Source organism: Anas platyrhynchos, chromosome 6 (genome assembly GCF_047663525.1).
Source record: "Anas platyrhynchos isolate ZD024472 breed Pekin duck chromosome 6, IASCAAS_PekinDuck_T2T, whole genome shotgun sequence".
NCBI classification, from domain to species: Eukaryota; Metazoa; Chordata; class Aves; order Anseriformes; family Anatidae; genus Anas; species Anas platyrhynchos.
The window spans coordinates 12,481,534-12,505,267 of record NC_092592.1 but is presented as its reverse complement, the minus strand read 5'-3'; the positions used below and the strand labels follow the sequence as shown (position 1 = coordinate 12,505,267).

At 39.8% G+C, this 23,734-nt stretch overlaps 1 protein-coding gene across 2 annotated transcripts in view; it reads left to right on the top strand.

The window, feature by feature from the left end:
- Positions 1-226: 226 nt before the first annotated feature.
- The window catches only part of GRID1 (glutamate ionotropic receptor delta type subunit 1), a 584,921-nt gene continuing 561,413 nt past the window's right edge, over positions 227-23,734 (top strand). Inside the window, exons 1-2 of one of the 2 annotated variants that reach the window (XM_038181269.2) lie at positions 227-851; positions 2,752-2,850. The gene's annotated coding sequence lies outside the window, so the exon portion shown is untranslated. Of the gene's footprint in view, positions 852-2,751; positions 2,851-3,308; positions 3,439-23,734 lie in introns of those variants that run through there. The other variant, XM_038181267.2, reaches the window with a different exon arrangement.

Genomic DNA, 23,734 nt, shown 5'->3' with positions numbered 1-23,734 from the left:
TGCTGCAGGTGCTGTGGCACTGCCTGCAGCCCCAGCAGTCCCAGGGTAAGGCTCAGCAGGCGCCCGGCACCGAGTGTGGGGGCTCTGCTGCCCAGGCAGGGAGAGCAGCCGGCCTGCCGCTAAGGCTTTGCTCCGCGTTGGCTGGGCAGGTGCTCGAATGGAAAAATAGCTCAGTGGTGAGATCAGCCTGTGCAACCCAGGGAAGTGAGAAGAGCAGCTCATTATAAAAATAGCAGGTGAAATGAGGCAATTCCTCTGCCTGTCAAGGAACGGGGTAAAGCTTCTCAGGCTTCACGCTGCGTGCTTTGTCAGGCTGGGTTACCTCTGTCCTACCAGAGTAAAAATTGTTGGCAGCGGGAATGCTGCGTTCACAAGTATTGAGCGCCAAGCTTAAAACTTAATACTACGCGGCGAGCACACTTTGTTTGTATAAAAAGGCTGCCGAACCAGCCCCGGTTTCAGCCTGAGAATTTAGATGCCGCCTTCCCTATTTTCAGGAGCAGGGGCTGGCTTTTGCTGGAAGCCCGACGGGGCTCGGCGTCCTGCAGCGCAGCTGACAACAAACGCGTTCTCTGCGGGGGGGTGGGCAGCAGCCAGGGCTGCCGAGCCTCCTGCTCGGAGCCGGAGGGGCGGGCGGCGCTTTGGGCTCGGCCGGGGGGGTCCCGGCTGCCTCGGGGCAAAGCAGCCTCGGCGGCTCCGTGCCAGGGGCGGCCTCGCCTCAGCGGGCGGCGCGCGGCGGCCGTTGGGCGGCGCGCGGCGGCTGAGGCGGGAAGGGGCTGAGAGGAATCCTCCCGCCCCGCTCCTCACGGAGGGCTGCGAGGCAGCGCGGCGGCCGCGTTCGTGCCGGCTGGGTTAGTTTTGTCGCCGCTGCCACGCCGGGACTCGGGGGGTTGTTGTCGGTGGGAGGTGCCACCGGCGCCCCCACGCGGCTGCCGGCCCCGACCGCTGACGCTCAGCCCTGCCGGGGCCGAGGCGGCTGAACGCGGCGCTGCCTGGCGCCTGCCAATGCCCGCTGCCAGGCCGGGGCTGAGGCGCCGCGTTTGGGCACAGGGGACGGGTCCCCGAAGGCACACGGCGAGGGAGGGGCTCCCCGGCCCCGCTTCACCGGCTCCCTGCCGGCTCCCGGGGCGTCCCCTGAGGCGGTCCCCTGAAGGCTTCGGCAGCCCAGCCGCTCCGCGGCGGCTGTTTGCCACAAGGGGGCGGCACGCCGAAAGTTTTGCTTTGTAACAACAGAGAGCAGCAGTAACATTGTTTTTTTTTTTTTCTTTTGGAACGTCAGCTCTGGTAAAATTCCTCAGATAAAACGCTTTGTCAAAGTCTTGCAAGCTATAGAGGGGCTTCCTGCTGGCTAGGTCAGTGTTTGGGGCATGCTGGCTGCAGCCAGTATGAATTTCATGTGGAAAAGTTTTTCTCCCATGGCAGAGTGGCTTGTTAAAATGGAAACTGTGGGAAATAGACCGTGTCAGCAGGGTTTGGTGCCACACATTTCCTTCTCCCCGCCCTGCACCACACAGTTTTTTCACCCCTATCGCTGTCTTGTATGCCTGCTCATGACCTGCTTTCATTCTGTGCAATGGGTATTTCCACAAGCAAAATATTTCAGGAGCGTATTTTAATTTGAAAAATAAATTTGAAAAAAAACAAAACAAAACAACAACAACAAAAAAGAACCGGACTTTTGTACAGTGCCGTATACTCAATGTGCATTCAGGAGTCCAAATGGTGGCTGAGGGTTACAGGTGTTGAGGGGCAGCCTGTGGGAGGATCAGCGTGACACGGGAAAAGGTAGATGTGGAAAGTTACGCGTGAACAGCAATGATTTGCTGTATGTTGGAAACTGACGTAATCTAGATGGTGCTGATGACAAACAGATTTGATTTTGAGTAACCAATGTAAAGACTGATATTTCTGTGAAGATTAGAAAAGAAGCTCTGCGGTGTGGGGTGATGGTGTTGTTTTTTTGCAAGAACAGACATCTTAATTTGTCCCAGGCAAGTAGCAGAGAGCACTGTGTGGCTGCTTACCTTCCTTTGCAGCCAGAAGAGAGTTTGACTGCCTTCAACTGTGGCATGTTGTCACAAAGTGTTGCCATCACACTTCAGGATTAAAAATATTTATTTTCTGTGGTTATGATCTGTGGTTTTTGTATTCATTGTCTATTTATACCCTTTACTAGGATTGCCCTTGCTGCAGTACTCCTTCCTCAGTTCTGGAAGCTTAGAAGGTTTTTGACTTCTTAAGGAGTTTCACTGCCAAAAGCATTTTATAATTTCTATGGTTAGATAAATACTAAGATGGATTACATAGCTTGTTTTGCTTTTTGTTCCTGACCCTGTCCATTACAGAGAATGAAAAAGACTGGAAGTGGTTCCTTGTTAAAACCTAGGCATGCAGTTTCTATTTTAAAACTCAAGTGGATGGGATTTTTTTTAATACTACAATACTGCTGACTTGTCTCTAGTTATACATAGTTCTTTTCCCTCAGTCCAAGCTGTTTTTAACTGCACTGTTCTGTTTTAAAGAAAAGTGAATTGAAAAAGAAACATGCTTCTAATTCAGTATTTTTAAACCTCTATGGAGATGAAACTTGAAGTTGCTCTTGAGGGAGAATAGTAGATGAACCAGAACTATTTAATAGTATCATAGTCATAATTCATGCTGGTCACATCTTATTATAGAAGTACAAATTGTACTGTTCTTGAAAATTCAATGTTTTTTTTTTCTTTTTTTTCTTTTTCCCATCTAAAACAGGGATTCGATGTCTTCATTTTCTATAAAGAACTTGGTGTCTTCATTGATTTTGCAGTATGAAATCTTCAAGCAAAACCTGACTGCTCTAAGTAGCATGAGGTAAATGTTAGCTTGATAGCAGTTATTAGAAGCTGAGTTTTTTGTTTGTTTGTTTTGTTTTGTTTTTTTTTTTTTCCTTCTGCTGAGTCACTTCTTATCCCATATGTTTCTAGGTAATACATAGCTTATTACTAACATTTTCTATGTACTTAGAAGTATAGGGAGGTTTGTGTGCATTCTACATTTGAGAAATTCACTTGCAGCTGAGCCAAGTTCCTAATGATTATATTTAATCATTATGATCATGGGCCCATCCAAGTTAATGTGAACTGTAGTTAGACATTGCATAGTGACAGAACTTCATCAGCCTCTTGAATTCAATAGGATTTTCTCTCCTAGTGAAAATACAAAAGTAAAAAATAAAAGGAGGAAGTTATCCTCTTGCAGATCCATGTGTGCTGGTACTGCTTGCAGCTGCTCGTAGTTGCCCCCTGGGTATAATTTCTTGCCATCAGGTCTTGTTACCTGTTGACAGCCAACTGAGCAGTACCTGCACAACCCTAGTTCTACTTCAGTCAGATGTCAGATTCTCTGCGGCTTCAACAAGTTGAACTAATGATTTTCCCAGCTCTACCTACCATAGCTAAGGTACTGAAGGTACACTCATCTCCTTGTTTTTAACTGATGTATTTATGCTGTCAAAATGTGTAAACCAAGCTGCAGTGTGTTTTTGCTTCACTAGTGTGAACTTGGCTGTTCTAACACTTCCTTCTAATTACAAATTGCGTATTGTAATTATTTCAGCTGAAGAGGCTTAATAAGGTGAGATTTGCTTCTGTCCTTGGAACTAAAGGGCATGACTCCACCTGCCACCAGCTCCAGAGCTGTCTCAGAGGCTCTCCTTGTGGCAGAAGAACATGAAGAGCCTTGTTAGGGCAGAGGCCCTACAGCCTCTCAGCCTGGGTGGAGGTGTGTGTGGCTGGGAGGAGTGTGGTGGCAGGGCAGACTGTGGCTGGTGGAAGAATTGGTACTATGTGGACCTTTTTAATGGAAGCAGTACAGTTAATTTTCTGCTTTCTTACCTAGCTACAAAGATCCCCCCCAAAAACTAACATGGCCTCTACAGCAGACTATATTAATGATGACGTTCCAAAATCTGTGTTTCAGCATTTCAGAAAATTTGATGCACTACAATACATGAGACAAACACTTCATCACGCTTGTAGCAGTCATCAAAGTGGTTCTGTAGGAGTGGGAGGGAAGAGGTAAATTCTTGCCCAGACAAGCTTTACAATTTCTTTTGTGACATGTAGTGCACAGCAGAAAGAGGAACCAGACGTTTTTCTGTGATAACCACAGATTCTGAAATGAGAAACAGCAGGTAGGAAAACTCAGCCAGTAAAAGATGGGAATATCTAGCCACTGTAGAAAGTTTTTAAGTCTTTCAGTGTTATGTCTTCATAAATGAAGTGGTACCACGCATGGGTGTTGTTTAGGAAGGATGTAGCTCAAATAATTTTTCACTTTGATGACCTGGACTGATGTTCTGCAACATCAGAATGCTGGAGTAGGGAGCATTGGTTTTGATTCATTTCTGCTTATTTCAAAAATCTGTAAAAGCTTTATGTTAAGTGACTCAAGATTGCTGGTGTCTGTTAGTGTTAAGTTCCACAGCAGACTTCTCATTTCCTAAGCCCCTCTAAATTTTCAGTGCATTTTTTTTTTCCTAAATCCTTGGTTTAGATCTTTATCACAGCTTAGCTGAGGAACATTAGTGATTTTTACTTGCATTAGTATGTAACCATCAACTTCACCTCTGAATACAGTTATTCTGTTGAAAATAAAAGCTTCAATCTTTCCAAACATATGCCAACCCAAAAATGCCCTATCCAGCTTTTCTGATTAAAATGAATGACAATTTCCTTTTTCACAGCAAAGTCACAGAGAAATATCTGAAAATTCACATTTCTTTTGAGATAAATACAGCGTGGCCTACAGGTCAGGGAACACAGCCCCGTGGGTCAGGGGTCGGGGAGTGCGCTGTGCCTGCGGGGCTGGACAGCTCCTTGCTGCTGCACTGTGCTTTTCACCTTCCCCATGCAGCACTGCTCCTGGGGAAGTCAGGTGCATGTTCACTAGGGAAATCTATCAGAACAAGAATGAGGATGGTGCAGAGGCATTTGTCTATGTCTCTCCCTCTCTTACCTTTCACTTCATGCCCCTGAATTGCCAGCTCCAGAGTATAAAAACAAGTGGTTGTTGTAACAGACAAAACAAGCCACAGAAACAATGCCTAACAAACAAGCTCATTGGTAACCTGTTTGTTTGGAGCAGACATTGCAAGACTAATTGGCAAAGGAGTGTGAAGCAGAACCAGCTGGCGGGGAGCCCTGTGATGTCCTGCCCCATGGACCTTTCTTTCTTGTTTGCGAGAAAACATGGTAACCTGCATTCACAGCCTTGAAATTAATCCCATTTGACACTATTCCACAAACAAAACAAAACAAACAAACAAAACAAAGCAAAACAAACAACAACAACAACAAAAAACAACAACACAAGAGGCACACCATTTTCCACTTTGATTAATCCAATGTGAATCAGCTGTAAAGCCAACCCCTCCCATTATACCTTGCCTTTCCACATGCTCTTGAATATAAATTAGCACAAGGCTGTCAGGATCTTCAACTGGTTTTGAAACCTAGGTAGATAGGAAGGGGCTGTGACAGCTCGACTTGCTTTGCTTATTCAATTAATAGAGACCATCCAAGGAATGAAGAAGTTACAAAAGATCAAAAGGAGCTGTTACTGTTCTCACTGTCCCCTGGTGGGTTTCTGATTTTCACAAGAACAGTGTTTGTTCCTGTGTAGAGGGCAGACCCTTTTCCATAACCGAAACACCCCGGCCACAGTTTGTCCAGGCCTGTCCTCCTCTTCCTCAGGCCCTACCTGAAGTAGGTGTGTATTCATGAGCATCTCTTCTTGGGTACAGATATGTTATTGCTACTCTTAAGGATGGACACCAGCCTTGCGTTGATTTCCTTTTCTTCTCCGCATTAAAACATGAAAGCAAAGGTTGAAATGAAAAACTTTGTGTTAGTCAATGGGCTGAGAAGGGGCAGAGCTTTTCTTACAGAGCTCCCTGGCACTAATGATCTTAGCTTGACAAAATGAGGTGTGTGCTGTTATACAGTCTGTCTCGAGTCCTCTCTAATACCATATGAACCCATTAAGCATTGAGCTGAATCATCTCAAAGACCATGTTTCTGTAAATTCAGTGGAAATGGATGGCTGAATAAAGGGGAGATTTCATTTTTCTGGTTGTTCTTAAGAGGGCAATAACATATTCTGAACTACTTCATTTGAGAACTCAATGTACCTTTGAATCAGTCTTTCTAATAACTTTTATGTTTTCACTGTCAATTTCTCCAACTCTCAGAATCTTTGGAAATTTTAGTGTTTTTTTTTTTTTTTTTTTTTTTTTTTTTTTTTTTTTGCATGGCTATTGTATAATACAAATCTTTAGTGTTTTCAATTAAAAAAAAAAAAAGAGAGAATAGCATAAGTGCAAAAATAAAGCAAACTGCCATTGAAACATGCTCCTAAATTAGAGAAAGCCTTGCAACACAAGAAAATACTAAAGAGTGAAAAGACAATGATCAGGTTAGGAGGGGAAGTTTTGCTTTAGTGTTATTGCACTGAGTATTAGCAGTGAGATTCACACAGCACATTTTTCAACGGAAAATAGAATTTTTAAGGTAGAATTGTAGAAAGCTTAAAGACAAACTTCACACCTGCAGCAAAGTGAGAAGAAACGATGTCATGTTAAGGAAAAGGATCTCAGGCCATGCTGTATCTGACATTAAAAAAAATTAATAACTGTAGTGTCTGAAACTTGATTAATTTCTGAGAAGGAGAAAGAAAGAAGAGATGGATTATTTTATGCTCTAGCACTTTAATCCAGTTCTTTGAGCAGTAGAAGAATGATAATTCTTTATGTCTTCAGCAGAAGTGATAAGAAGCATGTGGCTCTGCTAGATTTCAGTCAATCCTCATTAGCTCCACTCCCATTACAGTCTCAGAAAGGTAGGGCTTGGGAAAAGGCAGTGTTTTTGTTTCCTATTGCTTTCTGCAGGGTCTCAGAATTAAAACACCAGATTAAAAATAAGGAAATGCATTTTATTAAACATGAAATAACAGCAATTTGCACACTGTAAGGAAAAAAGCTGAAAAGATGTTAATAAGCATTATTTATCTCTGAACAGTGCACTGCTGCCTTTGTATGGCTAAGCTGGAAAACTGCATATATGAGTAATTTTTTGATTAAAACAGCTTTAAATAACCACAAAACTCTACCATGATCCTTGCTACTTTCTGTCATCACTGAATGTGTTGCAATCCCAGTCCTATTCTGCATTGTGTGAGGGTGAAGCAGGCTTGGGTTGCTAACACCCCCGCCCCCAAGCCCGTAAACAGAGTTCTGGCTTTCATAGCCTTACCATTTGAACTTACCAAATTTTTTGTGAAATTAGCATATTCCTGCTTGTAAAACAGTGCTTTTTAGTGTGAATTTAACTCCACTTCTGAAGAGCCAATAATATTTGAAAGCATTCCAATTTACATTGTAACTCATGCTTAGATGATAATTCAGTCTAGGAATCTATGGAATAGTTCGGTTACATGAAAACAAATATCATGCCCTGAATGGCAGTCCCTGCCAAAATCAGTGGGAGACTTTTCCAGTTGACTTCTGGAGATCTTGAGTCTGACCATTATTTGCTGTCTCTTTGAGCAAAAGGTTTCAGGCAACTTCTTGTGTGTTCACAGCTGTGTAAGGTTCAGTATGCCTCTTCTGGGCCATTGTATTGATGGGGCATGACTCAGCTCTGCCTCAGCATTCTTATACTCAGTGTTATAGGCTGGATCTTTTTCCCAGTATAGCCAGGGCTGGTAGTACTCGAACCAGTTTCTGTTACAAAAATACCAGTTTAGTGGCTTATAGCACAAATAAAGCATACACAGCTTTATAAAAATAAATCACAGCATAAAAAAGCACAAACAAAATAGAAAATTTTCATTTTAGTGATATATATATATTTTTCCCCAGAATACAATCATGGGGGAATATGTGTGTATGTGCGTGTGTATATATAATGTTAATCCCTTATTTTGGAGCAGATACTTAGTATGCAGTAGCAATGATGCTTCATGTCAGGGAAAACTCTTCTACTCTGTACCCAACTTTGAATAAATTTCACACTATTTAAATGCTAGAGTTTATATACGTTCTGCAAAGACTGGTGAGAGCTTAACAGCCAAAATTTCTACCCATACAAAGGCTTAGACAGTGAATTAGCTAGTGAACCATGAATTCATACCCCACCTCATTTTGTCCTTGTATCCTGTGTAATCAAGCCCTAGATCTGTTGTAAATCATGCTGCTTATGAGAAGAGAGGTCAGAAAATCAAGATGTATTAGAAAAAATAAAGAAGTGGGAATCTCTAAACAGTTTTATGAAATATGTTATGTCTGTTGTCACAGGACGTTTTATTGCTAGATATTGCTATAGCATTAGGAAACAATTGAAAATCAACATTGAAATCAGATCTAATTCCTACCCAATGTTTTTTGTACATGTTCTTTTATGTTTTGGACTTGAATAGTATCTGGCCATTTTATGAGGATTATTTGGTTGGTGGTTTTCTTAAGATAATGTTTTCCTTTCTCTTGTAGGTGGCTAATGAAATTTGTGTGTGCTTATTTTAAATCTCTCTGAGCAACTTTGTAATATTTTTTGTGTTTTGACAAAAGCTGTTTCTTGGCATAAAGCCAAGAAGGAATAGCACTCATTGAAATAACCATATCTATCATGTTGCATCATTAAGAGAATAGGCTGATGAATGTGTCATTCTAGCAGCAGACAGTTATATAGAAAAATTGATGTTGACCTTTTATCACTTTTGGTGACCCAACCTTCTTTTAGGAAAATGGGCAGGTGCAATTTCTCTTTCAAGAAAGATTTACTGTCACGTAGACCACAGACAGGGGAAATGTGAACCAGTCTATTGCTATTTATTCCCTGGTCACCTTCGATCCTTAGGCTACTAAGTGTATTGGCTTCATTATATCTGTTCCTGCCAGATATTCATTATAGGATTTATTTTTCCATCACGGTCTTTCTGAAACTGTGATAATGACTTTATTTTAACTGTATTAATATCTTCAAAATGTACAAGTTTAGAATGTTCAAGTGTGTAACTCAGGGTGATTTCAGAAGAGCAATTAAGTTTGCAATTGTGTTTTGGAAGACAGGATCATTATGTACCTTTTCCTTGTACTGTAGTAAGTAAATCTGTGACACAAATACTCATTTCCATGTCAAAACTGTATTGCGAGTGACACTGGAGTTACATTTAAATCCAAGTAGCCTTTACTGCTGAAGTTCAAATCTTACATGTTGGCTTTGATATCAGGCTCTTGAGAATTACTTTGAGTATTCTGTGAAAAGTTAACAAGTAGCCTGAATTCCTGAAAGTACCCCCATTTTGTCTTTTTCAGACTTTAAATAGTGGAATTGTCTATAGCTGCTAAACCATTATTTATATGGAATAAGTGACTCTCCAAGTTCTGTTACATTTTGTTCCTTTTATTGACACACTAATTACTGAAGCTAGCATATAGTGAAAACTGCACTCTGCTCCTGCCCTCATCTGTAATCTGGAAGATAATAAGGTATCCTTAAACGTTTTTCTTTCTCTACCCTTCTTGCAAGATGAGAGTGGATCAATAGAGAATTCTGTGGCAAGCTGAGCTGGTTTTGTAATCATAATGGCTACCAATTGAATCAGGTAAAATTAATTCACTCCAATTGCTTATCTATTATAGTTATTTTTAAGAATTCTGCTTCACAAAACATCTCTTCACATGAATACATTTTAAAGGAAGTATCGCAAAGCAATTTGTGTTATGAAATGGGTTTCCTTGGCATGCAGGTGACAACTGAATGCCATAATGAAACACTCAATAATTACATGCAACTGGGAAATCGTGGTGGTCCCACCAGGATCAGTTACAAAGTTCTGGTCATTTGCAGATGAGTGGCTGAGTAAGTAGTTAATCGAGCGTGTACACTAATAATAGGAGACCTCTGTAACCAAGGGCATATGGTGGGCCTTGTCTCACTTGAATAGCTCTTCCATTAAAATGACTGTATTAACAAATAGGCTTCTCTAAGCTTGTTTTCACTTAAATCAATATCCATTGTGTTTCCCTTGTCCTTTAATGACCTTAAAATTGATCTATTTTCTCTTTGATCATAGTTAGCTGACCAGGGAGAGGTCAGAGTTCCATTGCGGTCACCTGCCTGTTGGTTTAAGTTGCTGACAATTTCCGTAGACTCATTGTTACTAATTTCAATGGATTTGTTTTAAGTTAGGAGATTAGAAAAAAAGTTGAATGTCAAATCTATACCAGTAATTGGGGGGGGAAGAGAAAGCCTCAAGATGAGCTCATATGAGCTGTAAAAGACAAAGTACTGACTGTGACCCTAATGTAAGAAATGATTTTATTTCTAAAAAGCTTACCAACACAAGTTGCTGAAGCCTTTTTAGGTTTTATATTATTTATGACACAGCCAGATGAATGTGTTGCCAGACTGCTCAGAGATTTTGAATTAGCTTCGTATAGCCTACAGTAAATTTAGACTTTAAGAGAAAGGTAATAATCCTACCATCTGATTAATTACCCCAAAAGGTAGGTAATGATGTAGGTATTTAGTGTGTATTGATAGTGTCTTGCTTTATAATTATAGGCTTTCTAGGCTGAAGTACTGGAATACTTTTTACCTGCAACCTTTTGTTACCTTTGCTTTCTTCACTTACACTGCGTACAAGCTTAACTGACATAGAACATAATAATTCTTGAATAAAAACAAACAAACAAAAAGGACTTAAAACATTCTCTTGATTCAAATATATATTTAAAAACTTGCTTACTTTAGTTTTGCATATTTTTCCGTTGACTAAAATATTATGGGAAGAGGTCAGTGGGTGTTATTTGCAATAGCTGAATAGCTTGCTGGGTTGCAATCTCCTAGGCTCAAGTGATTGTTTTATCAGTGGGTATATTTTCTCTAACATCTTTTTTGTTTTAATCCCACTGAGTTAAATTGATAATTTTGACAATTTATTCAATGTTTTTCTTTTAAGATGCTTTAAAACCTTCAAAACTGTACAGACTGTGCTAGAGAATGCTGCTTTGTTGGACAAAAACATAGCTATGTCTCATTTGGGGTATAAACATTATTCCTTTTAGACCTAGTCATGAGGCAGGATGTAGCAGTCTAATCGATTGCAGTGAGTCTGGGCCGAACTCAGTTTAATTTTTAGACATGAAATACAAAGAAATGAAAGGCTTCTTCATGTTCCACACTAGGCATCCTGTACAGATAATTCCACCTGAGATCTTTGAGGTTTTAACCCCACCACAACTGGTTGCCATTTAGCTTTACTTGGTGAGCACTGTAATGTAGGAAAGCTGAAAGGTAGGTATAATGATTTTGCTTTTTCTGATCTTTTATGTTTTACCTTTCCTACTGCTTCTGTATTGCTGTTCTGGAATGCTCAGCAGAGGTGAGGAGTTCAGTGTGTTCAATGGGGTAAATTTGATCAGAAACACTGTCCTACTGAGTGTAAGGTAATAAACTGAATGTGGCTAATATTCTATTCCAAATAGTCCACAGTTTCCTCCGACTTAAGAGTGGAGATTTGAAACTATCCAATGAAATGTTTCTCGTAGTCAGTCTTGACTTGTGCTGATCCGTCAGTCAGTTTCCTGAATTCTAATGTCCTTAGGTTGTGCTCCGGGGAAGTGGAAGATGCATAAACATTCTGTTGTGAATACTTATGATTACCTTATGTGACACAATGAATTTAATGCATATTCTCTGAGTTCCTTAAAATGTGCTGATCAGCAAATATGCATGCCTGTAAGTCAGTTCAGTAGAACGATTGTGAAATAAAAACACTGTAGAACATAAAGCAGAGTTATTATAGGACTGGGCTTTAGAATGTCAAAAGCATCTAGAGAATTTAGAACAAATCCCATTGAGAGTCAAAGGGATTTGTATGGTTAAGTCCTCCAGTTGTTTTAGAAAAAAACTATTGTAAATGAATAAATATAGGGAAACTGTACATTCACTCTCTTCTAGTTTTGAACAAGGTTCCTATAGCACAGCAGTGTTTCTGCAGCTAGACAGTTCTGAATGAACTTTTGATAAAAGAGCTCCTAAAGCAATCCTGTGACAACAAACCTGTGTATCCACTCCAAAAGTAAGAAAACAAATTCAGAAAATAAATAGACTTCACATGACAATAGGTAGAGAAACCTGAAAAGTTAAAAAAAAGGCAGAAGGAAGAAAAAAAGACTCCAGAGGTCTTTTTTTTTTTTTTTCTCCTTTAACACTTATATATATATATAAATATATATATATAAATAAATAATAGCTATCCTAACTGATGGTTAAAAGAAGTGTGACTCTTGTGACTTCAGATTCAATTTTCACTCCTGGTATTTTCAGGAAATAGATTTGGGGCTGTCTGGAGTATATAAATCTCCATTATCCTGCAGTGGATATTGTCTGCTTCACTGCTGCATTTCATTTAAAGACTATACAATACCATGTTATATCCAGCCCAACCATAACAATCAGTTACTTGGGAAGGTGATTTTTTGCATAGGCTGGTGTTTGCCTGCAGTCAGTCAAGTGGAGTCTAACTCAGCTCTGCTTTAGCTTAATACATATCTACATTAAATCCAAGCATATTGGAGGGAGCCCAAAAGTCCAGCAGAAGTCCAATCAAATGACAGTTTGCAGTGTGCACCAGGTATATTTCTCAAAAGTGCTTTCCTTTGAGATTAGGTTTCTGTTACACAGTTCAGTGCTGAAGAAGTGTTATGCTTATCACTTTGAGTTCAAATGCTGATGGCAGAGTAGGTAGGGACATCCATCCTTTAGGAGTTGTAACTGAAGTGCTGGTAATTCGTCCCTAGTTCAAATGGGTAAGCCACTGGAAGAATATTGTAAACATACTTGTGTTCTTTTTAAAGCAAAACAGCCATTTTTATTGTTTGTATTTCAAGAAAGGTCTGAAGAAAGCCTGAAATTTGAATATGTATCTTAGCTTCTTTTTCCATGCTTTCTGAACCTGTCCAATGGGATTACTTCATATATTAATTTGTCTCAAGTGCAAGGGTTTTACCTTATTTTTAATATTTCTAATGGATGAGGGTGTAAGAGGAAAAAAAATAGTAAAAAATATGAGAAATCATGAAAAACCTCTAATTCTGCCTGCTCAGACTGATGAAAGGAAATGTTCAGCCTTTTTATATTGCCCTTGTAGCTGTTGTGATAGCTAACCAGCTCTTATTTTGTTTTGTTGGAAGCAAGTTCAGTCAGAATTTCTAGATCCTCAGGGAACTGTTTTTGCATGGGACATGATGGGGCAGCATCGGAGATTTAAAAAAGTGATTACTGACAGTCAACTATTCACAAAGATTTTGTGCTTCTCATTCACAGATATCCTTCTTCTTTAATGGTGTTTGAATTACATGTATTTCTGGTATCTTTTTCTAATAAAATGAATTATATTTTCTAGTGCCCTGATGCATTCACAATTGCTTAAATCACTCAACAGACAAATGAATACCCCCTGTAATTTAAATTACACCCCAGCAGTCTCTGAATCCTAAATATTTACAAAGCAGGTTAAAGAAACACTGTGAAACAGAAAGTTCTGCTGAACTGATGAACAGGTTCTTCTAACCTTCTACTCAATAAGCTAGTGGATATAATGCATGGAGCAGACCACTTCTTTTAAATTAAAAAATATTTTTTGTAAATTAAACATATCCTATTTTTTACCTCCAAAATCAACAAATCAATAGAATTGATTCTAAAATCAGTGAATCTAGCAGTGTTCTGAATGGAAATCTCTGACACTGCCCTTCTATACTGAAGAATAAAAAGGGCGACAGAGATGGAACAGGTTTACCTTGGCACCTTCCTAGGTATTTACTGCTAAGAAAGCTATCCACCCCTCTCATCTGAATTGTAAGACAGGATACCTGGCTGTAAAATATGAAATAAAACACAGCAGCTGCCATCAGAGCCCAGGAATAAAGGGAAGAAAGAAAATTTTGAGAAAAAATGATAAAAGGAGAAGGGGAAGGCTCTATTAACTATTGAAATGGGGAGGTTGGAACAAGGCATTTGATTATTTTTATTTATATATTTATTTTTTAAAGCAAGCTGTATTTCTGTCAGCTGGGAAGTGGAATGTCCTGAGGCCTGGAGTTTGTAGAAGGCCTGTAGAAACCACAAGCAACAAGAAAAACAACAAAAAAGAAATAAAACAGAAATGTAAATGCATCACATCACCTGTGTGAGGGGGAAAACTGCATAAAGATGACTATTTTGAAAGAGAAAGAAAGATAGTCTAGGATTGGGGAAGGACTTTTCAGCCTCTTTAGCTCAGAGGGCTTAATTCACTCTGAGTGAATGAAGAACCAGAAGGAAGGGCATGATATTCTGCTTTGGGAGATTGATTATAAGCTTATGGAAATGAAGAGACAACAGGAACAGAATTTTTCAATTGGGAAAAGATAGCTTCTATTTTGAGGTCTATTAGCTTCCCTTGTGACTGGGAGAAATGATATATTAGTATTTCTGTGGTAACTCAGGAGAGATAGAATTTGCAGTTGTGGGGAAAAGCAAAAACTAGTCAGCAAATAAAGCTGTAGGTCTGAACCGTTTGACTGTCGCAGAAGTACCTTTGTATATGCTCTACAATTTTTATTCTTTGAAATTTCACTATTCAAGAAAAGTTTCTTCAGGACCTTCAGAACTCTGGCTGAGTAAGGTCTCACTTTCCTACGCCGAGACACTTATGAAGAGCAAAGAGACCAAGGGAACTGACTCATTTTAACAGTACACCTGCACCAGGAACAAATATGGCTGAAGAGCAAAATTCTGCTTATGCGTGTTGGCTACCTAGCTTCACAGTTGTCCAAATTTTAAATACAGCTTTTCACTGAGGAGGTAGATGAGTTTGAATTTGTGAGAGGGAAGGGCTATCAAGAGTCTGATAGCACTGTATCTTGAAATAAGCTGTTTAGAGGCATTAGTAGTACAAACCACCCTGCCTGAGTCTTCCAGTATGCCCTTACATTGCCGTAGAAAACGAGAACCTCCCAGGAGGTGTGAGAGCAGATCCTTCAGTTCACTCTGCTGCTGGCAGCTTGTTTGACACAGCCAGAATGGTGCCAACTGGTGCTGGCTGGTACGGGAGGATTCCTGAGTAGCTGTTCAGATCAGGCACCCTACAGCCAAAGTAAGGGACTGCTTAATTTTCTCAGTAGGAGTTCTCAATATATTTCCATTCATGCAGAGGGGATAAAATTCCATTACTTATACCAAGGAAAAAAGGTGCAAGGAATTGTTTATGTAACATTCAAAGAGAAGATTATCTGAATTACCCTCTGATAATGGAGGCACATAGAACTAACGATAAAGGTACATGCCTTTGTACATGTACATCAAACCTTTAACTTTCTAATCCTGCCCAACTGCTGCAGTCATAGAGATTATTTTTGTGAGCTATTGCTCAACAAAAACAAAACAGATCAACCATAGTTTATGGAATTAAATCAGCCCTGTCCTGAGCCATTGAACACAAAATACAAAGCTTCTAGCAAAAATAAAGAGAAATATAACCAGCCTGTTCTTAAATCTGAGCAAGGAAAGTGCATCTGCTGTAGCCATAAAATAAGTGACTTGTTTTAAAAGACAAAAAAACACATCAATATGTTACTCTGGAGCTACTTTTTTTGCAGTACAGAATTGCTCCAGTGATTACAACAGTCAGGGATGGAAAAAGCCTATTAATTGAGTCCATTCCCCTGCAGTCATAGAAATAATCCCCTGATGCAAATACATGGTTTATTAAGGTTGCAATGTACTTGCTAGGGGAATCAGATCTCTAATAACATCATCTGTGGAGCTCTGCAGTAGTAATACTTCTCCTTAAGATGTTCACTGTAGATGGTTTGCACCAACTCTATAAACTGGTAAAAGGGCAATGGCATGAACATAAAGCAGTAAGAAAGGCCATTTGAATGAAGTCATGTAAGCTCAGGTTATCTGAAGGCATCGAGTGCTTTTAAAATATGTCAGTTTTTGATGAGAAAATTGAGATATGTTGAGACATACTTAAATTCTCCCAACAGATCTTGAATTTCAGCTCCCATCCTAGTACACTGCAGCCTAGAGTGGAACAGAGTGCTGAACTCCACCGCAAGTCTGAAGGGCAAGTGTGAGAAGAAGTGACAAATTCTGATGCTATTGGAATCTTCTCCAAATAGCTAAATGAAAGGCCAAAAGAATAGTTTTGTAAGTCCAGACTGAATAGAGAGAAAAGATATAAAGAGCCAGGTATTACTGTATTTGTTGTGGAACATAATTCAGTACAGGCTTTTGCTGAGTTTGCTGTCCTCTCTTCTCTGTGTGACGTGTGGCTCTTGCTCTACAGCTTAGCTGCTAACAGCAGAGTTGGAAACAGCCATATGGTACAGATGTCTGTGGTTGTATCTGGCCCAGCATTTCTTTCCTCCTCCACCATGGGAAAGGATTTTGCAGGTAGCTCCACACTGTTTCACACGTCCATGAATTAGAGATAATGAGGAAACAAGTGGTAGAAACGAAAACTTGAGCAAGGTTGAGATAAAGTAAATTGGCTGCAGTGTTAAAGATGAGCTTTGGGGCAGTGGCCAATTGCTGGCTGGCTCAAGGTGTATGTCTGAGGGTCTCTAACCAATTGTGTAACAGATTCAGGCACATGGACAGCACATGGGGCTATGGGGAAAGTATATGTAGTAGTGAAAAAGGGCAATAAATGTCTCCTGTTCAAGAGCCATCAGGAGTCCGTGTCTTGCATCCCTTCACCCCACCTACTTCAGGCTTTTGTAATTGCTGTGACTGCCTTATGTATACTTGTAGGTGCAATGGTAGGAGCACTAGGATACATAAAGTCATAGTTATCAGCCACTGTGTTTGTAAATTGCAAGGCACATCGGGACCCTAAACTCTGAAAACCTGGAGATAGCACAACTGTATGAAAGTCTTACTTGGGTCACAAGAGAGAGCTTGTGATACATGCCTCATTTTAAACTGAGATGATGTTTTTATCACAAGAGACCCAATTCTTCACAGTAAATTTAATTCATTCTTCACTTGCCTGCCATATCCTCAGGTCTGCTTCCCTTTTTTCCCTGTAGGAGCTGATGTCTTTGCAACAGCACATGAAATGCAGTTGAGACTAGTATTTTTGTTTATAACATTGTGCTTTACAAGCTCCATTTAGAATAGCACAATACAGAGCAGAAAATCAGGACTATTGCTTTTCCTAGGATTTTGGTTGGGGTTTCTGAAAGTTGTAACTCACTCAGGATTTCAGATGGACTTGCTGCCAGGGCCCCCCCCAGAAGGAATTGCTAACCCTCAGAAAACAGATCTAGGTGAGGATGTTAAAAGTTGGTCATTAAAAAATCAAAATACTTAATCACTAATGATTTTTTTAAAACATCAGTCTTTTCTTTAAAACCTGCTGCTAATCGCTCACCTGTGCATATATGTGTAGTGTTACAAATTTGGGATCTGAAATGATACCAGTTGAAAGCTTTGATGTTCACCTTTTAGAAAGTTAGTTACAGTCATTTTTCGCCTTCCTAAAATATATGTGAGAGGAAACATCGAATTAATCATAGACACAAAGGCTGCCTGCAGCAAGGTAGCTCATTAAGATTTGTTTTTGCAAGATCTGTGTTTCTTTCAGAATTTTAATCTCTGTAGTATTTTTTTTCTTTGGTTGGAGTGTGTGTAGTATTCTGCAACAATGAAATGCTTTGCTGGGCCATTTATCATTCCTTGCCTTGAGCAAAGTCTATACAATTATTTTTTTGTTCTAGTGTTACAATCAGATATTTATTGTCCTGGTATCTAGGACAAAGGCTTCTAGAACTTGTGCAGCAGAAGATTCACGTTAGAGAAAATGCATTGTTGCCTCTCAAAACCCATCCTTGGAAGTTACATCTCTTTGCACAAAGTAAACTATTTATTTTTCCATTGCTATTCTCTGGCTTATAGCACCACCTATGAGTTTCTTTCAAATTGCAGATGCAGGCTGATCTTTGCATGGATTGTATACCTTCTTCCATGATGCAGCTGCAATTGTCTGCTCTTCCACATGCTTAGGAGAGCATCAGTGACTTCAGCCATAGCAATTTGCTGCTCTTTAGGACACTGTAGCTCAGTGATTTTGTTCTTGCCTTAGGAACCACTGAACTTCATCCAATTCTAAGGGTCAATACAAGTCCCTGTATCCCATTTATTCTTCTGTTCTGGATTGTAATTAACAAGGGCAGGGGAGGAGCAACGGAAGGGAGTCTTTATTAACACTGAGGATGGTCCATATGCCAAAACTTGGTAAACTAGTATAAAAGGCAGTGGTGGAAAATCAGGTCCAAAGACTGAAGGTCATTATGGCCAGCCTATGGCCAGCCAAAAGCAACCTTACTGTTTCTTCATCAAGTGGAGAGGTGGAGCTTGGTGCTAAAAACACCTTTTTTTTTCCTTTTTCTTTTTTCTTTTTTCTTTTTTTTTAACTTTTCTGAGTGTTGTCAGTTTGACAAGTTTGATTGCTTAAGTTCTGTGAGAGAAATCAGTCTCACTCTGTGACAGGGATAACAAAGCTGCATGTCCCAAATATCAGTAAATTATTGCAATGGCTGTAATATGTAATGGGCTTGGTGGAGATTTTTCTTTCCTGTCTTTCTCAGAGTACAGTATTCCTCATGTACTTTAATGGCATTATGTACACTTTGGGAAATGTTTATCTGTAGCTATGCTGTCAGTTAATTCCTCTCTCCACTGTAGCTGACAAACTTACTCTGGTGGAAGTTATGATGATACTCGTTATTCTTTCATTTCTGTTATAAAATTGATGTTATTTGTACTTAGAGAAATATAAGGCACTTACCAATATGGAAGCACTTTACAGCTATCAGAAGAGCTCACAGACTGCTCTTGCAGCTGCTGTAACAATAGAAAACGAAGCTTGGGTTCATACAGGTTCTTCTTGCTGTTGTTATGCAGGAGAGGGAGGAGAGTATTCTGTTCCATTTGGGAACATAGTTGCAAAACTATGTTTGTCCCTTAAGTACACATTTACCAGTTTATCCAATCCAAGCATTAATTATGACTTGCTTGCCAGATACCCATTTGAAACTTTTTCCACAGTATGCGTAATGCAATGACAGTCACTGGTTTGATTTGGGTGACAAGGCTATTAGACAAAGAAAATACCTGGTGGAGGAGAAGTGGAAAGACTCCCAGAGCAGTTGTTGCCTTGTCATGGTATAATGGCAATTTAACAATGCCATGGGAAGCTGCAACTTCAAATGTCAAAGCTTTGGGACAAGAAGGGGGCTTTGGCAGTTCGCTATGTGGTTCAGGAAGTCTTGGCTTTGTTCAGTATAAGAAAAGAGATGTTACAATCTGTTTTGAACCAGCCAGTGGTAGAGTGCTACTGCAGACCCTAAGACCCTCATCAGACTCTCCATGTGACCTTGGCCTGGTCACATGGACTCTAGTTACAGGAGCAGCTGCCAAGAGCTTCAGAGCTTAAAAAATTACTGCCTTGCAGCCAGAAATTTCCACCTCCTACTGAGGTGATGAGCTGTCCTGGTTAGTCTCTTCTGACTGGGAGTAGAGCAGCATGCGCAGGCTGGCTTGGGCTGGTCTATTTTTGTTCTGCACTAAAACAGACAGGGAATGCACAGAGAACATTCCTATTGTCAGTTACTCCTCCATTCATTTTAACTGAAAGAAAGAGTCCCTTCCTACCTTGGAGAGATATGGGGAGAGGTTTATCAGCTGCTTGGATGCTGTGGAAATGGAAGGCAGCTATGAAAGAACTGGATTTTTAAATATAGCATTAAATTAATCACGGAAACAGAGGTCTTTTTTGATAACTGCTTTGATGTTGAACCACATTTGTTTGGACTGGTAAGGTTTCTTTTCACATCTACCCCAGTACCATGGGACACAAACCTCAGACTCAGTCTTCTCTCTGAAGTCTTTGTATTCAGATAATTGAGGGGTGAGTTTAATACCCCTGTGCCCTCAGCAGTGCGAGCGGTAGCTGCTCAGTTATTCCTAGTTTCTGTGCTTTAATTTCTCTGCCTTGAATTACTCATCTCTAAGAATAGGTACTATGGTACTTACATCACCAAGTTGCTGTTGTGTATTGGTTAATAATGCACTTTAATTGTGGAGGAGAGTTGGGTAAAGGCTAAGTAATACAGCCTCATTATGAGAGACTGTACTTACTTTTGATGCATTCTATTGTTTTGTTGCTCTCCTGAGCCAGGATTTTCCAGCAGTTAAAATTACCGAGGTGGAATGAGCTAATGCACACTCACAGCCTTAGCTCTGTTGGTTTGTTTATATTCTACCAGCCTGGGGACTGTGCAGTTCTAGCTTCACAGCATTGCAAGTTAGCACTCATTGTTTCAAAACCCTACAAGCCTAACTCCTCACCTGTTGTCTTTAAAATGCACTGATCTAGACTTTTGCTTTAGGCTTTTAAGGCAGCTACAGGGTTTTGGCCTTTTTCCTTTAGCAGCCAGAGGGCTAGATCAAGTCTTAGGAAGGCATTTGCTCATCGGGAGGGAACTGGTTCCCAGCTATTACATCTAAAAGCACTATACTTCAGAGCAGCTGTGACTCATACTCCCTACATTGCTCTTAGTACAACAATAAGGGGGAGGAGAGATGTGTTGACTTCAGATTCATTCAATTTCCTTTATGCAACAGAGATTTTTACATTGCATCTGATAGACGCACAGATCATTTGTTATGTTTCACCTTCCTCTTTAACCTCTTCATTGCCTCATTTCCAGGAAAGATGGAGATAAAAAAGTAACCACAAGTAACAGAATGGTGTTGCTTTCAGCTGTAGGCCGGCAGAGATGTCCAAAGGATAGAGTAGCAAGCCACTGCTACTATGTTGGTCTCAGGCTGTGCAAACAGTGGCTTTGTAGGTTCAGTGAAATCACTAGCTGAAGATGCAAATGGGTAGGTCCGTGATGGTGACATCACTTAATTTCTAGATCATCCTCTTTCTGCTGCTGTTCTTCCCTGACCTAGTTGCTCTCCTTCAGCCTCTTCTGGTCTGTATTCTGTTACCCACAGGCACACACTGGGAAAGTGTTTTTTTTTTTCTTTTTTTCCTTAGCCTGTATCCTAACTACACAGCATGCTTCTCCAGTAGGGTCAGGTATCATAATTTTCAAGAATGAAGATTTCATAGATGTTTTAGAATTTATTACAGTACTGAAGTGTCTGTGCCTCTTAGTAGTTGTGTGGAAATTAAGTGTGAATATTCCCAGAAAAGCATTGGCAAAATAATAATAATAATAATGATAATAATTATAATAAATAAAGTATTCCTAGCAAGAGATCATATAATCTTTTAGTGTAAAAGAATCCATTAAATTCCCAAGTATATTACTTTTACCAGTAGGTGGCTTGTCAAAAACTTTTTTTTTTTTTTTTCTTGGGAGTAGTCCTATTTCATCACACAACTGTGAACTTCCTGACAGAATTACTAACTCCTGGTGGTAAACTTTGAAAAGCATATTGTTTAGCTGCCATTCTGCTGACGTTTTTACATTGTTTGTCCTTCTCTCATTTCATGTTTTTCTTTTATGTCCAAATACTTTTGCAAGAAAAGGAACTCAGTATTTGAGAATTCATCTACTCCTGCTGCTGCTTTCCTGACTGTAGTCATAATCAAATTGTGGCATCACAGATGGCTGCTGTGGAGGTGGTTATGTCATAAGAATGTGGTTTCAGGTGGGGACAATAAGAACAAGGAGTAGAAGAAATGTAAAGTAATTATACAGATTCCACACTAGCTACTGTAGTAATAAAACCAAAATATCACACCTCCTAATCACAGTAGTGAGGCAAAATTGTTTCTAAACTGAGGATAGCTGAAAAGTTTTGCCTATCATGTCAGGTGCTCCTTTGGATTTTGTTAATTTGCAAATCAGATTACCAACTGGTAGACAATAAAAGATTTGGTTTAGTAGTGTGTATCATGGGTTTTAGTTAGCTTTTTTATTATGTTACATACAGGAGAGAGGTAGATTTTTTTTCTTTCAACATAGTAACAGATGCCCACAGTAATCTAATAATTTATAACAAAATCTGTTACCCTGAGAACAGTGCTCTAGATACCTGTGGGCACAGCTGTAATAATAATTTAATGCTTTCTTTTAGCAGGATACCTTGGTGCCTTACAGAAAAGAAGGAAAGCCAAATGATAGCAAAATACCAGCTGTGGAAGCTTCAGTTACAGGGAAATCAAACAATGGCTTTCATATGGGGGGACAGTGTAAGATGCTGTCAAAATGTTCTGCAGAACTTCTGTTGAGTTTGACACATCAGGAGGAAGCCTTGTGCTGTCCTTGCACACATGGAAGTATGCTTGAACAGAACATGTTTTTCTGTCAAACACACCCTCCTTTCCTTCTTATCCATTTCAAGAACAATGGAAGTAGTACTGTGAGGCCTCATTTAGCCCAGATTCTTCCTATCCAGTAAACAAATATTCTGCATCGTTGTTTTTAAGAATTAATTTGACCATAGTCACAACATATACTAACAACTAGTTGTGACAACATACACAACAACTAGTCACAACATACTAACTTCTTCTTGAACAGTATTAATTTCCTATTGGGAATTAATATATGGAAATGCTAACAAGAAAGGTTTAATCGAACTCTTCTCCAACTGCTCTTTACCTGAGGGCTTGGTGCTGCAGATTTTTGCCCACCTGATTATCTTAGTGCTTGTATCGATCTCCTCTAATTGCCTGAACTGAATTGCTGCTTGGGAACCTTTCACAGACATTGTGTTTCCCCCGTTGAGTTCTTGAGGTGTTTTCTTAGCCTGAGTGTGGGTATGTAGCCATGATGGGGTCCAGCTGGGAGCCTTCATTTGCAGGTTATGTTCATGTAACCTGGTTCCTAACAGCCATGAAGGGCCTCTGTCCTCTTGAGGGATATGTGTACTCTGCTCTGTGTTTCAGTTTTCTCTCTGTAAAATGAGGGTGGAATAAATCTGCCCATAACATGGGGAGTGCAGTGGTAATACATAGTTCAGCAGATAGGAACAGCATTCACTGAAGCCTCCTTCTTTTATTTCCTTCGTCTTCTGGGAAGAGTTAAGCTTGCAAGGGGAAGAGTTAAGCTTGCAAGGAAAATGGACTTCTGAATGTTGTGAATTACTGACCTCATTTCTGTGTCAATCCACTGACCCTTTTACTACATATGAATCTTCTGATAAATCTTTCATCTTTCCATACACTATTCTAGAGAAATTGCATGTGCCAGTTACAAATACCCTCTCCTAGTATTTCCTTTTGTTAGTCTTAACCTGCTCATTGGCAACTCAGAGCAGTATCCAGTTTTAACACCCAACATGATGGTCAGTATCAGAAGTTTCTTGCAGTTAAGACAAGAGTGTTGTTAATATTTCATCTGTGTGTAAATTTATCTTTTCATGATTTTCTTTCTAATATTGCTTGCTGAATACAAATGTTAACATAGAAATGTTAAGATATTCTGGGTTTTGGGGACAAGAAAAGCTGTACCATAACTATTTTATTCCTTAATAAGTAGAAGGTGAAGTAGAATGAGCTCAGGTAGGCTCAGCTCTCTCCAAACTTATTGGTTTACTGCATTTGAAATACAGGAATTCTTTGATTTGTGTTTATTCTTGTTCTCTAATTCAATTCACGCATTTGAAAAAGTAGGAAG